Here is a 16,671-nt window from a genome sequence, read left to right as displayed (position 1 = left end):
TATTTATACCAGGGTGTTGAGGTTATTTTTCTATATGTACAAAATACAAGTGGGGAAAAAGAATGACGATGTCTAAGAAATTAATTACACAGATATGCCAGATTAAATAATACATGTGTGCTGCCTACAGACGTTCATGCAGCACACTGAAATAGTTGAATAGGGGATGCAAAAACCATCAGCAATTGGTTTCTTTTCATGTGGAGTCAAAATTTCCTGGATTTATTTCAGGATTTGGTTTTCATTTTCTCCTTTTTCTTTTTGTTGGAAGTGAAATTGAGTAAGAATCTAGACTGTTGGTAAAGGGATTATCAATTGGCAGAAATAAATTTCCATAGCTAGTCACCTGGTTTGAGAAGTATCCTGTAATAGGATAAAGAGCTGTAAAATGAACAGGTAAGATTATATATGGCTTCTTTATCAATAAGTCCAAAGTGCAATGAGTTTTCTGTGTTTTTTTTCCCACAATTTTTCCCTAACAAGGTTAAATGTGCTATTGTTTGATGTATAACTTTTTTAAAGTTTTAAAATTTTATTTTATTTTTATTTTTAAGTAGGGGGCTTAAAACATGGGGCTTGAACTTATGACCCCAAGGTCAAGACATGAGCTGAGATCAAGAGTCGGATGCTTAACCGACTGAGCCACGCAGGCGCCCTTGATGTATCACTTTTTGTCATTTCTTCCTTTTGAAATCAGATTTTTTTTCTTCTTTATTCCTTTTTTCTTTTTTTTTAATTGAAGTATAGATGACATACAATGTCACATTAGTTTCAGGTGTACAACATAGTGATTTGACAATGTTTCTTCTTGACTATGGAGTTTTTTATTTTAATTTTTAGTCTTTTTAAATTTTAATGGATTTAGATGCTAAAAGTTGATATAAAAATTTGATGCCCCAAAACCCCACCCCGTTTGTATCTGGTAAGTAGCATTATAAAGAATGTCTTTTCCCTGCCTGAGAACATTCTGAGTGGCTTTTGGTTTTGTTTTTGTTTTTGAGAGCATGAGAGAGGGAGTGCACGTGTTGGGGTGGGGGCGTGGGGAGGGGCAGAAGGTGAGGGAGAGAGAGAATCCTAAGACCAGAGGGGCTTGATCTCATAATTCTGAGATCATGACCTGAGCTGAAATATCAAGAGTCGGATGCTAAACCAACTGAGCCACCCGGGGGCCCCTGAGTGTAAGTTTTCTTGAATTAACGTGATGTTGGTCTTCCTCTGAGCCACATATATTCCTTTTTGGGATTTGCAGTCAGCATAATCATACCCCCACCTGTCTGTGTGGTTGAACTTCAAAATGAAGAATTCCTTTATACCACCCCATTTCAGAGAATATGAGGTACACACATACAGTATAGGACCAGCTACCAGGCCTTAGTGATATCGAGGTTAGGGCTAGTGTTCAAGCTGTTCAGAGCATGTTTTTTTATGTTTCTATAAAGGATAAGGAACAGAAAAAAAAATCCTTTACACAAATGAGAACATGCTAAACCAAGGGGTATTTTACTTATCAAGTATAGCATGCAGTTTTAATCGTAATTGTTGAATAATTATTGTTGTTGGAAATTCTGAGCAGTCTTTCTCTCTCTCTCAAAAAAAGCACAGGTTGACAATTAAAGCCACTTTTTGATTTTCAGGACCAATTTTTCTGTAATAAATAAACCATAAAATGTATAATCTGTCCTGGCAAAGTTGTATATTTAACTTTTACTGTCATCTTGCTGTCTCTTTAGGTGTGTTACTCCTCTCCATTCCTTCCTTCCCTCTCCCTACCTGCTGTGGTGACAGGAGGCCACTAAATGAGTGCTAGGAATGCGTCACTCTGATTCCCTGGCCTGCTCTCCTCAGTCATAGGCCATATCCCCTCTCTCCCCAAGTTATCGGAAGTTCCTTCCTGCTGGTGACTTATTTTCAAGGTTGGGCCATGATTGTATTCTAAGTTCTAGATGCAACATGATTAAATAATAAAAGTTGGATATCTTTAATGCTCTCCCCATAATTAGACACCAGAAAGAGACCTGCTTGCACTGTAGAAATCCCTGAAGACAGAATCCTAAGTAGTGAAATATCTGGCACTGGGATGGTCTAGGTGATCTTTAGAGGCCAGTGGTCCTTATTAGTGTTTTTCAAACTTTGATCTTTTAGCAAACCATCTACATACTTAAATTTAATACTCTCATAATTATTTGAAAGAAGAAGTTGGAAGGAGTTGGCGGTAATGTGCTTGATTCTATTTTTTCCAAAAGGAAGTAATATTGTTAACTAAGGGATGTATTTTGCGGGAGAATATGAGAAGTAAAGCATTGATTTGATTTACCTATTTTTATCAAATTGTCTTCCTTTTTCTGTTTCTTTGAAAGATCTTAATGAACTATTTGATGTATGAAAATTATTCTGGAGCAAATGACACTAAATACTGTGCACTTTTTAGCAATTTAGTGTTCTTTAATTATATATTTTGAAGATTGTAATGACTAAATGGGGAAAATTTTCTTCTGGAGGAAAACATTATTTCATGTTGAATAGAGTATTTCCAGATACTCTTCTGTGCCTGCGTTAGATTTTCTAATAGTAGCTTTTTGTAGACTCAATATAAAATTTACATTTGTAAGAGCAGGGTGAAGCTAAAACTGAATTATTTAAATATACATATGTTTTATTCTTTACTAGAAATCAAGTTTGTTTCAAAGAGAATTATCCTAAATGGTCCAATGTGCCCAAATGTCTAATATATTTTTCTTGAGCATGATAGTAAATTCCTGAAGGAAACTTTCAAATCTTTGTATACAGTAATATTATTCAGCAGGCATAATAACATTTCTCAAATTCCCAAGAAGTACAAACTACTTTATTTCCTAAAATGATAAGTTTTAAAAAATGTATACATATTTTAGAGATTTTTCTGCATGGCCCCCAAAGAACATAAACTCTTTATGGTTATCCAATTTGGCTTTTGTGAATAAACATTTTATTGTTTATAATTCTGTTGGGTGAAAATCAGTCAACACATTTCCATCCTATATATTTTAATGAAAATTCTCCCCACATCTTCAAATTTACGCTGAAGTCTTTCCCCCCACCCATTTAAGTTACTTAAGATCCTGTTAGTGGTTTGGGATATGAAAATGTATTTTGTATTTAGAATCACATAACTTTTAGCTTTTTTAACTGGAAGAGATCCTAGGAGATCATTTCTAGAATAACTTTTTCAGTCTACAGATAAAAAAAAATTGAATCTCAAAGAAGCTACATAATTCACCTGAGATACCTGGTGAATTTTTTTGTTCATGGTAATAATGGCAAGTACAGGATAAACATATAAAACAGGAAGAATTGATTCATTTGATAAGTGCTTTTATTTTTCTCGAACGAACATTTACTGGGCACTTACTAAATGTCAAGTGATAAGTACTAATGAACTAAAACAGACATAGTCCCTGATCTCAGTATTCTTAGTCTTTGGGGGGAGAGAAGCCAATGAAATAATCACATAAAAATGTATAATAGAAACTAAAATAGTGCATTGATTGCAGTTCTAGGAGGGCAGACATCAAAAGAACCTGCCTGGACTGGAGGTTCGGGAGAGGTTTCACTTCCATCCAGTCACTGAGACAACCCACAAGTTGAAGGAGTCAGGCTCACTGACTTTAGCAGTTAGGTTTTAAAGAAAAAAATTTTGAAAAAAATTTGGAAGTAACAGTTTAGTTTGTGCAGAAAAGGCATACACTAAGGGGTATTTGCAGCTTCACAGGCTTGGGAGAGTCACAGCCCCCCGTCGCACCAGTGGGCATGGATGCAGTGGCCATTTACTCCATGGCCAACTGCAGAGACCACAGAGAGTCTTGCCAACACAGGGCATGGATGCTAGCCTGAAGACTTCTGTTGCTCTGTGTCTGGACCCAGGATGTCTCATTCATTTGGTTAACAATTTTTTTTGTGGTAAGATGTGGAAAAGTAAGCAATTTCAATCTCAAGTTAAGACTGTTTTTTTTCCACCCCAAGTTCTCCTTCTCTTGTGTCAGATGATTTTGATATGGCTCCAGGAATTTATGAGACTCATCTAAGAGGAAATGGAATTGGGGTATTGAACTTGTGTTTAATGGGATATGTTTGTGCAGTTTTCAGCAACTTCTAGGCAAAGTTAAACTATTGATAACCATCCTGATAAAGGAATGGCTTCCTGAAATACTTCTCTTGCTCACTGTGCTGACCCACCTGGCATTATAACATGAGGGTACAGGGCCAGAGGTCATATCATAATATGAATGTGGCTTCCAGGGGCCAACACCACACATTTGTGAGAAATGGAGGAAAACAAGATGTGAAAGGTACAGAGTCAGAAGCTAATCTGTGAAAAATCCTTCCAATGATCAGATCTGTAATACTGTAAGCAGATGACCTGGTTGTCATCCCTTGCAAGTTGTCCCTTGCTAGGTGTAACTTGATAATGTTGCAAATATATTTATTAATGCACTAAATTAAATTAAGTTAAATTAATTTACATTACATTAAATGAAAACAGGTAAAGTGAATTCTTTTTTTTTTTTTAAAGATTTTATTTATTTATTTATTTGACACAGAGAGAGAGAGAGAGAGCACAAGCAGGGGGAGCGGCAGGCACAGGGAGAGGGAGAAGCAGGCTCCCCATGGAGCAGGGAGCCCGATGCAGGGCTTGATCCCGGGGCCCTGGGATCATGACCTGAGCTGAAGGAGATGCTTAACCGACTGAGCCACCCAGGCGCCCCTGGTAAAGTAAACTCGGAGAGCTGTATCAGCATAGGTAAAGTGATATCAAGAAGGCTGTATCACATCCTATATTAGACTCCAATCGGGAGACAGAAATGTCACACAGTAATGTAAACAGGGGAAGTTTAATATAAAAAAGTATTAACCATAACGGGATTATGTACTAAGGAGTAAAGAAAATATAAAGAATGGGAGAATAAGAGCAGACATGGAGAACAGTTCCCCCTCTTGTGCTGAGGTGGAGCATCCAAGGAAGAAATGAATTTGGAAGATCCTACCTTCCTCTCTCCTGCCACACTGTGAGATTCAGACTTCCCTAGAGATGCTGCAGCCATGATCCCCTGGATGGCAGAGACTTTGCAGAAGTGCTATCAGAATTCTGTCCTCTGGTGTAGGGGAAGCCATCCATGAGAAGGTGCCCTGCTGAAGAACTCATTGAGAAGCCCCCTGCCGGGATATTGCCCTCTAAGTGCCAGAGGAAGCTGCCTGTAGGGTGTCCTGTGCTGCGGATTGCTGCGGGAGCAAAGTGAGAAGAGCATAACCATGCACCAGAAGAAAACCCCTTTCCTCCTTCAGTGTCCTTCCAGCACCCTCTACTGTGCAAGCCAACTGGCAAGGGAAAACCCTTCTAGTTTCACAAACAGGCAATGAAGGGTGGATTTGGAACTGAGAAGCCATAAATTGATGCCCGAAACATACCCTTTAGGAAACTATCATTGCCAATAACCTACAAATAAGGTAGATGTTGCAAAATCCAGGGGGGAAAACTGAAAAATAAGGAAAACCACTCCTCTTGTATGTCTCTTCTACTCTCCATACTCTACTACAACCCTGCTTTGCTTCTTACACTTCTGGTCACCAAATGTGTGATTCCCCTCCCCCCCATACCAAGCAATTTTGTGACACCTGCTAGGTGTCATACAATTTAACTTAGTTCTGACACTATCTACTTGGAGATACCATGAGATCCCGCAGGTTAAGGGCTCAGTCCCACAAGACTGCCCCACCCCTCCTTCAGATGCCAATCCCAAGTCCAGGCTGTCACTTGTGCTTCCAACCACCTGGCTATAAATTGGAAGTTCCCACAACCCCCCCCCCCCCGCCCCTTGGGTTTGATTAATTTGCTAGAGCAGCTCACAGAACTCAGAGCAACATTTTACTTATTAGAATACTAGTTATAAAAAGATTTAATGCAGGAACAACTAGATGGAAGAGATGTATAGGGCAAAATATGTGGGAGAGACACAGAGCTTCCATGCCTTCTACAGGCATGCCCCTCTCCCAGCATCCCTACGTGTACACCAATCTGAAAGCTCTCCAAACTCTGTCCTTTAGGGTTTTTATGGAGGCTTTGTTACATAGACATAATTGATTAAATCATTAGCCTTTGGTGACTGATTCAACCTCCAGACCCTGTCCCGTACTTGGAGGAGGGGGTGCTGAAAGTTCTAACCTTTTAATCACAAGTTGGTTCTCTTCACAACCAGTCTTCATCCTGTGGGCTTTCCAAAAGTTGTTTCATTAACATAAACTCAGATGTGGTTGAAAGGGGCTTGTTAGAAATAAGAAAAGAAATTAATTTCACCTTTATCACTCAGGAGCTATTTCAGGAATGGGGAAGAAAACTAAATATTATAACAAAAGACATGACTTTGGCCCTTATATAGGAAATGGCAAGGGTTCTAGGAGCTATGAGCCAGGAACCACAGACAAAGACCAAATGTATATTTTTCTTACTGTAAGTCGCAATGTAAGAAGTGTATTTTGAAAGGAAAACCCTCTAAGGGTAAGAGTGGGGTTGGGAGATTGGGGAATGGAGTAGGAGGTGGCCAGTGAAGAACCTTGTTATCGTTGCATGGAAGGAATACCAGTTTTCTGTTGTCAGAAATGACAGAACTAGGCAGAGATGATAGAGAAGTTTTGTTAGAGACTTCAATGGATTTGTGGGAAGGGCTACTATACCAAAAAGTTCACTGGAGTAAACAGGGAGTTTGAACTGTAGTGTCTTTTCATTGCTGAGCTCTAATAGTCTCTTAGCGGCTGGGCTGTTGCTAGGCAAGGAGAAAATCTTCCTCTTGCTGGAGTAGTAAAGTAGGCTTCTTTCTGAAAGGTATGCCTTTTCCTGTTGAGGCTTAAAAAAAGGCTGTGAGTGGTACAGTGTGAGAGCTCCCCCTTCTGGCTTACCAACTCCATTTTATTTATTTATTTTAAAAATTTTTTATTATGTTCAGTTAGCCAACATATAGTACATCATTAGTTTTTGATGTAGTGTTCAGCGATTCATTAGTTGCATATAACACCCAACTCCATTTTAAATGAGGTTTCCTTTATTCAGTTTCACAGAACTGAGTGAATTCATTGATTACTGTTAGGTGAAAACCTCTAAGGAGAACACAGCTTGCCTTGTTCGTGGATAAGTAAAGAGAATAAAACAGCATGCATCTTATAAAATGTACAACACAAGATAAAAGTGTATAAAAGTGTATAAAAGGATAAAAATCAGGGTGACCTCAAATCTGTTTCATAAAACAATAAATATAAAGAGACAATGGTATTACAGCCAATATGATAAGATAAAAATGGAAATAACAAATGTAAGAAAGAAGATAAAGAAATGACATTGGTTTTCTCAGATGATGTAATGGCTAAAAGTAGAATAGAATACACAGAAACTTAGAACAATTAAGAGTTCAGCAAGGTTGCCAATTGTAAGATCAACAGATAAAATTTGATGGCATTTCTATATTTCAGAAATAATAAATCAGAAAATATAATTTATAAGGAAAAATATAACTTCTGTAACATAAAGAAAAAAACTTATTTACTTAGATACTCTTCCAAAAGGATATATATGTAATTTTTTTTTTAAAGATTTTATTTATTTATTTGAGAGAGAGAGAATGAGAGTGAGCACATGAGAGGGGGGAGGGTCAGAGGGAGAAGCAGACTCCCTGCCGAGCAGGGAGCCCGATGTGGGACTCGATCCAGGGACTCCAGGATCATGACCTGAGCCGAAGGCAGTCGCTTAACCGACTGAGCCACCCAGGCGCCCGGATATATATGTAATTTATGAAGAAAATTATAATACTTTGTTGAAGAAAGTTAAAGGAAATTTATATACATAGAGGACTATACCATGTTTACCGATGACACAGTTTGCTGTAAATATTTAAGTGATTCATTAAAAAGAAAGGGTAGAATGGTCTAGAATGGAGTCTAGCCACAAAGAACTATGATAATACATATAAGGCAGAGTCTAATGAGATTTTTAATGTTTTACTCTTAAATATGTAAGAAAAGCTAAGGATTACCATGTATATAGGAAATCTTCCAATATATGTAAGAAAGATATAAAAATATACAGAAATGGGTACAGATAATATAGAAAACAAATGAAAATTTCAAAGAAATTATAACTTATGTTTTTAAGAATAAGAGAAATTGTGGCACCCATAAAAAAAAGAAGAGGATGCTATAGAAAAGAATGGAGTTACTGAAAATTAGAGATATGATAAATGAAATTAGAAATTCAATAATGAGTTTGAAAGATAAAGAAATTTTCCACTAAGTAGAACATGATAAAGAAATTGACAATAAGATAGGAAAGATAAGAAAATTAGAGGGGGTGCCTGGGTGGCTCAGTCAGTTAAGTGTCTGTCTTGGGCTCAGGTCATGATCTCAGGATCCTGGGATGGAGCCCTCTGTAGGGCTCCCTGCTCAGCGGGATCCTGCTTCTCCCTTGCCCCCCAACCCCCACCCCACCAGCTCCTGCTTTCTCTCAAATAAATAAATAAAATCTAAAAAAAAAAAAGAATATTAGAGAACTAACTCCAGAAGTATGGTATTTAAATAGTAGAAATTTCAGAAAGGGAGCATAGATAAAACATTGGGGAGGAAATTATCAAAGATGTAGTAAAAGAAAATCATCCAAAAGTAAGGGATATAAATTTCCATATTGAAAAAGTTTACTGGGGCGCCTGGGTGGCTCAGTCGTTAAGTGTCTGCCTTTGGCTCAGGTCGTGATCCCAGGGTCCTGGGATCGAGCCCCACATCAGGCTCCCTGCTCTGCGGGAAGCCTGCTTTTCTCTCTCCCACTCCCCCTGCTTGTGTTCCCTCTCTCCCTGTGTCTCTCTCTGTCAAGTAAATAAATAAAATCTTTAAAAAAAAAAAAAAGAAAAAGTTTACTGAATATTCAACCCAATAATATTCAGTAAACTTTATTCCTGCATATTTAAAAGTAATTTGAAAACGCATATCAAGACCTTTAATCATGATATTTTAGAATACCAGAAGACCCTAAAAGCTACCAAAAATTAAAAACAAACAGGTCAGGGGCGCCTGGGTGGCTCAGTCGGTTAAGCGACTGCCTTCGGCTCAGGTCATGATCCTGGAGTCCCGGGATCGAGTCCCGCATCGGGCTCCCAGCTCGGCAGGGAGTCTGCTTCTCCCTCTGACCCTCCTCCCTCTCATGTTCTCTGTCTCTCATTCTCTCTCTCTCAAATAAATAAATAAAATCTTTAAAAAAAAACAAAACAAAAACAAACAGGTCAGATACAAAAGATCTGAGTGGCTCAAAATAAATACTGGATGCTAGAAAACAATGAAACAGTCTTCTATTAGAAGAAGAGTTCTATGCCCAGCCAAACTATCAATCAATATAAGTGCAGAATAAGATATTTTCAGACACATAAAGTCTTTAAAAATTTATTTCCTGTGCAGCACTTCTTCAGAACCTAATGAAGAATGTGTTCCTATCAAAATAAGTAAATAAACCAAGAATGAGGAAGACCTAAGATCCAAGAAACAAGATACAGCGTAGAAGAAAGTAAAGGGGAATCCCAGGATGACAACTCTGTTGAAGGCTTAGAGAGAATCCAGTCCGTATGATAGCCAGAAGGTAAGAGAGTTCCAGGAGGAGTGGAGGTATCTCTAGTTCAAAAATGGAACTATTAACTTTTCAGTATGACAGTGTAGAAAAGTATATTGAGTAGTGTTTTTATAAGATTGTGGAGGGTGTAGGAAGCCATCCAAAGATTTAAAGAAATGAAAGCAAATGAAATAAAAGAGAGGTATTTTGTAATTCCAAGAAGAACCAGAAGAAGCACTAGAAGAAGAATTAAGGCATAATATACTTAAGAGTAAAAAATATCTACATAGTTGTATTAAAAATATTCAATATATATACTATAAAACTTGTGATATAGCAATATTGAGAAAATGGGAAGAGGGGAAGAGGAAACCCAGGAGATTTTCATCTAACAGAATAATTAGTAGGAAGTCTAACATAGTTGACAATTTGCAATAGATGTATATTATTTAGAGATGTGGAGCAAATTCCAAAATAAATAGCAAAAGCAGTAGAAAATGATTGTTTCTGGGTAGTGGGAGTGGGGATGGGGATGTGGGAGAATATTTTTGTCTCTGCTATATACTGCACATGTTGTAGTGTTTCCAAACAGGGTCATTATTGGTGTTTGGGTGCCAATGCTTCTCTTCTGGGAGGGCATCCTATGCATTTAGCACTATGGCTCACCTAATCTTTGGCTAAAGGATGCCAGTAGCACCTCCTGTGACTTGTGACTAATCTAAATCCTCCTACATTTTTCCTAAAGCCCTCTGAAAGAAAATGGCACTCCTTGCAGCTGAGAGCTATTATTTTCCTTTGATAAGAATTAAAACTGATTATAGAAAGAAATAGAACCTGTGGAATATAGAGAAAGGTATACTCCGAAGAAGATCCATAGTGCTAAAATAATTTCATTATAAGAAATATATAATAAGTGGAAAAAATTAAACATTTACTTCAAGAAACTTGAAAAAAATAAAAAAGAAAGAAAATAAAGATAGTTAAGATTTAAACAGAAAGGAATGAATTAGAAGAAAAAAGTAGACTTGATGCATAGAAGACCTGGCTCTTAGAAAAGATCAAAAGACAAGAAACTTCTGGTAATGTTAATCAAGGAAAAAAACACCAGGAAAGTACAAAATATGGAAAATAAGTGGTGAAACTACAGATTAAAAGGGTAATTTTTAAAAAATGAGAATACAATGCCATATTATACAAATGTATCTGAAAATTTTAATGAAACATGATTTTCCTAGCACAATTGAAATTATAAAAAATAATAATGAGGAAAAAGGAATCTTGAAAAGAAAAGAAGAAATATGTTATTCAAAACTAACCTTCAAAAAACCAAACACACACATTTAGAAAAATAGATTTGAAGTTTATATTGCATAGAAGTTCTAGGAACCTCCATGGAATAAATATTTCTACATCACTGGAACTATTTTATAAAAAGAATTGAAAGTTTTCCATATAACAATAATACGAAAATGGAAGGTGTGAGCATACACATGCAAATCCTGAAGACCAATTTAATTTTATTTGCAAATAATCAAATTTTAAATAAAATATCAGCAAATTTTATCCAACAGTATAAAAAAGCACTAACAAATTACACATTTTGTAACGACCAACCACGTAGGAATGTTTCATCAGGCAATCTCTCAATTGATTTTATCAAAGGGTAAAAATTATTTGTTAATCTCAATAAACAGTAGTAAATGCATTTGATGAATCACAACATACATTATTCATATGTTGTTTTCGAACACTAGCAGTACAGGGACACTTTCTTGACTTTTAAGGACTATTATTAGCAGTTTGGAACAGTTAAGCTTCCGGTATTATTGTTTTGCACTAACATTTTGTTATTAATGTCCAGTTTTATCACACTGCATTCTGAGAGGCCAGATCCCACTAGCCAGCATCATAAAATCGAGATGCAGATGGGGATGCTGATGACTGTTATTATTGCACACTATTCCGGACATGCTACTCAAGGAGCTAATGATAAACAAAAAAGAAGGTATAAAAACTTTTGTAAGCAAAACCAAAAATCATTGTTATTTGCAATACTATAACTGCCTAACTAAAAAAAATTATCTAGAAATGAATGAGTTAAAATGTGGCTGTTTTCAAAATCCATATGCCAAAAACAATAGTTTTGCCCTCTACCTAGAATATTAAGTGGCTAAAAACTGAAAGTTTAAATGTTTATTTTAAAAAGCAACAAAAATGTGAAATAAAAAACTTATCACACACATGTTACATCTTTGTATATTTGAACAAATGAAAAGACATAATCTGTGGAAAGTGTGTACTTAAAAGAATATGTGACTCTTGATCTTGGGGTCATGGATTTGAGCCCCGTGTTGGGTCTACAAATTACTAAAACAAAGAAATAAATGTGAAAGAAGAAAACTGGCTAACTTCTGATGATATTAAAAAAAGAAATCCATATGAAACTGTTTTTTCTGAGAACTTATTAAATAAATTTACGTTTAAAAGAATGAAGAAATATTAAATTTATAAGGTAATACACAGATATCTTAATGGCTCAAATAGCTCTGAGGTTCTTGTATTAAATCAACTCTCTTGTAGGTGTTTTAAAATTCTTCAGGTTATACACATCCTGCAATCTAGCAATTCTATTTCTAGGAATTTATCCTAAGGAAATAATTGAATAAGTACACAAAAATGTAGGTACAAAGATATTGACCCAACTTGGTCATGGTATATAATTTTTGTATATTTTAGGATTCAATTTGTTAATACTTTGTTAAAGATTTTTCATGTATGTTTATGTGCAGTGGTAGCCTATAGTTTTCCTTTCTTGTGATATCCATCTGGTTTTGGTATTGTGGCATCATAGATTGAGTTAATGTGTTTCCTCTGTTTCTGTTTGCTGGAAGAAATTGTGGAGAATTGTGGAGAATTAGTATCAGTTCTTACTTAAATATATGATAGAATCCACCAGTGAAACTCTCTGGGTATTGTGCTTTCCTTTTTTGAGGGTTATTAATTATTGCTTTAATTCCTTTAATAGCATATTAATAGCTACATATTAATAAATATATTCAGAATATCTGTTTCTCCTTGTGTGAGCTTTGGTAGTTTATATATCTTTTAAGAAATTGGTCCATTTCATCTAAGTTATCGAACTTGTGGGTACAGAATTTTTTTTTTGTAAGATTTTATTTACTTATTTGAGAGAGAGAGAATGAGAGAGAGAGAGAGAGCACATGAGAGGGGGGAGGGTCAGAGGGAGAAGCAGACTCCCCACTGAGCCGAGAGCCCAATGTGGGATTCGATCCCAGGACTCCAGGATCATGACCCAAGCCAAAGGCAGTCGCCCAACCAACTGAGCCACCCAGGCACTCCAGAATTGTTTTTTAGGGTTTCTTTCTTATCCTTTTAATATCCATAAGATCAGAAATAAGAATCTACCTTTTCTTTCTTATATTGGTAGTTTGTGTCCTCCTTACTTCTCCCCCTCCCCCTTAATTTTATTGATCCTTTCAAAGAAAGAGCTTTTGGTTTTATTGATTATCGTTGTTATTTTCCTGTTTTCATTTCATTGATTCCCTCTCCAATTTTTATTATTTTCTTCTGATTGCTTTAGTCTTAAATTGTTCTTCTGTCTCTACTTTTCTAAGGAGGAGATTTAGATTATTGATTTTAGATATTTTTCCTTTTTAACATACACATTAATGATGCTACAAATTTCCCTCTAAGCACTGCTTGTGCCGCTTCCACAAATTTTGTTACATTTTAGATTAAAATAATTATTAATTTGTCTTGAGACTGTAACTTTGACCCATGTGTTATTTAGAAGTGAGTTGTTTAATCTCCAAAAGTTTGGAGATTTCCAGCTTTCTTTCTGTTGCTAATTTCTAATTTAATTCCATCGTAGTTTGAGAACATACTTTGTATAATTTCTATTTTTTTTTTTTGAAAATTTGATAATGTGTGTTTTATGGCCCAGAATGTGGGCTATTTTGGTGAATGTTCCATGGGATCTTGAGAAGAATGTGTACTCTGTTGTTATTGGATGGAGGAATTTATAAGTATCAACTAGAACAAGTTGATTGATGGTGCTTTTCAGGTCAACAAAATCCTTACTGATTTTCTGCCTGCTTGATTTATCAATTACTGAAAAAAGTACATTGAAGTGAGTTTATTTCTCCTTGCAGTTGCATTAGTTTTAGGCTCACATATGTTGATGTTCTGTTGTTAGGTACATACAAATTAATGATTGTTGTGCCTTCTTGGAGAATGAGACTCCTTTATCACAGTGTAATGTCCCTTTTCATTCCTGATATCTTTGTTCTGAAGTCCACTGTGTCTTAAATTAATACAGCCACTCTAGGTAAGATTATCGTTAGCATGGCACATCTTTCTCTAGCCCGTTGCTTTATTCTGAGTTTTGATGTTTAAAGTGAGTTACTTGTAGACAACTATAGCTCAGTCTTATTTTTATCCACTTTCACAATTCCTTTCTTTTAATTGGTGTATTCAGACCGTTCACATTTAAAGTGATTACCGATGTGGCTGGATTAATGTCTGCTGTGTTTGTTACTATTTGCTATTTGTTGTGCTTGTTCATTGTTTCTTCTTTCACCATCTTTTTGTGCTTTCTCTGTTTTAATTGGGCCTTTTTTCATGGTCCATTTTGTCTCCTCTCAGCATATCATTTAGGCTTCTTTTTAAAAACTTTTTGTGGTTGCCATAGAGTTCAAAATATGCATTTTTATCTAATCTAAATCCATCTGCAGATCACACTGTACCACTTTAGGTGCAGTGCACGTACCTCCTAACAGAGTATTCCCAGTTCCTCCCTCCAACCTCTTAGGATGTTCATTTCACTCTTCCATGTACTATAATCATCTGATACATTGTTACTAGTATTACTTTAAACAATAGGGACTCGTGGGTGGCTACGTTGGTGGGTTAAGCGGCTGCCTTCCGCTCAGGTCATGATCCTTGCTCAGCGGGGAGCCTGCTTCTCCCTCTGCATGCCACTCCCCGGGCTTGTGTTCTCTCTCTCTCAAATAAATAAAATAAATTCTTAAAAAAAAAATAAACCAAATTATCTTTAAAATCAATTAAAAATAAAATATTTTATTTTACCTTAATGTATTCCTGTTTTCCTTTTTTTAATAGATCTGAATTTCTGACCTATATATTATTTTCCTTCTCCCTGAAGAACTTCTTTTAATATTTCTTGCAGGGCAGGTCTGCTGCTGATGAATTCTGTTTCTGTTTGAGAAATTGCTTTTTCTCTTTCACTTTCTTTTTTCTTTTTAAGGATAATTTTGCTGCATGCAGAATTCTAGAATGGTATAGTTTTCTTTCAGCACCTTAAATATTTCACTGCGTTCTTTTTTTTTTTTTTTAAGATTTTTTAAATCTATTTGATAGAGAAGGACACAGCGAGAGAGGGAACACAGGCAGGGGGAGTGGGAAAGGGAGAAGCAGTCTTCCAGCCGAGCTGGGAGCCTGATGTGGGGCTCGATCCCAGGACTCTGGGATCATGACCTGAGCTGAAGGCAGACGCCCAACGACTGAGCCACCCAGGCACCCCACGCTGCATTCTTTTTTTGACTTGCGTGATTTGTGATGAGAAGTCTGCTGTAATTCTTATTCTTCTTCCTCTATAGGTAAGGTATTCCCGTTCCTCGAGCTTTTAATAGTTTGTCTTTGATTTTCTGCAGTTTGAGAATGATATGCCTCTGTATTTTGATGTTTATCCTGTTAGATGTCTCTGACCTTCTTTAGTTTGTGATCTGGTATCTGTCATTAATTTGGAAAAATTCTCAGACATTATTACTTCCAATATTTATTCCAGAATATTTCCATGCCACCCTTTTTCTTAACACTGTATTCCAAATACGTGCAATGTATACCTTTTGAAATTTACTATGGTTCTTGGATATCCTATTTTTTTTTTTCATTTTTTTCTTCTTTGCATTTCAGTTTGGAAGTTTCTATTCACATATCTTCTAGCTCACTGATTCTTTCCTCAGCTGTGTCCAGTCTACTAATGAGCCTATCAAAAACATTCTTTATTTCTATTACAAATTTTTGATTTCCAGCATTTTTTTTATTTTTAGAGTCTCCATCTCTGTGCTATATTGCTTATTTGTTTTTGCATGTTTTCTGTTTTCTATTAGATTCCTTAACATATTAATCATAGTTATTTTAGATACTCTAATATTAGAAGAACTGTGTCATATCTGATTCTGGTTTTGATGCTTGTTTTGAATCTTTAGATTGTGTTTTTTACTTTTAGTATGCCTTGTATTATTATTATTATTATTTATTTTTATGTTTATTTTTTTAAGCTTGACATGATGTATTGGGTAATAAGAACTGTGGTAAATGGCCACTGGTGTGAGCTTCCATGTTGTTTGGCTAGGAGACAGGATGTGTTTAATGTTTATTGTAGGTGCCAGTGGCTTCAAGTTCCTCCAGTGTCCTTGTTCTGGTCTTCCCTTTGTCTTCAGTTCTCTAAGAACTCTTCCTAAAGTAGAGTCTGTGCCTTACAGCACGTTGGGCTGTCATACACTATTCTTATATTGAAGCCCTGTTTTGACATGGTGTTTTGGTGTGAGTGAGAGGAAGTATTTTATTAAATCTCAGTCTTTAGCGGATCTGTGTCCTTGGGCTATGAACTTCATTTATGTTCAGTTTTTTTCCCTCCACCTAGGTGAAACAGAAGTGTGAGAGGAAGCTGGAAAAGGTACTTGCCCTTCCCCCAGGTGAATAAGGCTCTGATAAAATCCTTTCCCTTTGTTATGGAGAACATTCTGGGCATATTTCAATATGACTATTCTCCCTTCCTTCCACCAGGGACATGTGGGGAATCTCTCTCAGCTCTTCAAGGTACCAACCTCGTGAGATTCCTGGAAGTAAAACCCACAGAAGTCTTCACTTTCCCAAAGACTGTGGCCCCCAGGAGTTTCTCATTCTCATTCTAATCCACACTCAGACTCCAACAATTTGTCAAAATTGCCAATTTTGTGTACCTACAGTGCATGGCTCCAGCAACTTCTGCCCTGGGTAAATAGGTGTTGGCAGTG

General features: G+C 36.3%; 1 long non-coding RNA gene across 1 annotated transcript; it reads left to right on the top strand.

Moving 5' to 3' along the window:
• LOC145723127 (uncharacterized) lies at nucleotides 1-16,349 on the top strand. Its single transcript, XR_014147983.1, has 2 exons — nucleotides 1-9,070; nucleotides 9,290-16,349. It is a non-coding gene; the product is annotated as an uncharacterized LOC145723127 (long non-coding RNA).
• The last annotated feature ends 322 nt before the right edge of the window (nucleotides 16,350-16,671 follow it).

The sequence above is a fragment of the Leptonychotes weddellii genome, chromosome 8, assembly GCF_054177405.1.
Source record: "Leptonychotes weddellii isolate Sample4059 chromosome 8, ASM5417740v2, whole genome shotgun sequence".
NCBI lineage: Eukaryota > Metazoa > Chordata > Mammalia > Carnivora > Phocidae > Leptonychotes > Leptonychotes weddellii.
The sequence above is the reverse complement of the archived record's forward strand: the minus strand, read 5'-3'. Positions and strand labels throughout refer to the sequence as shown.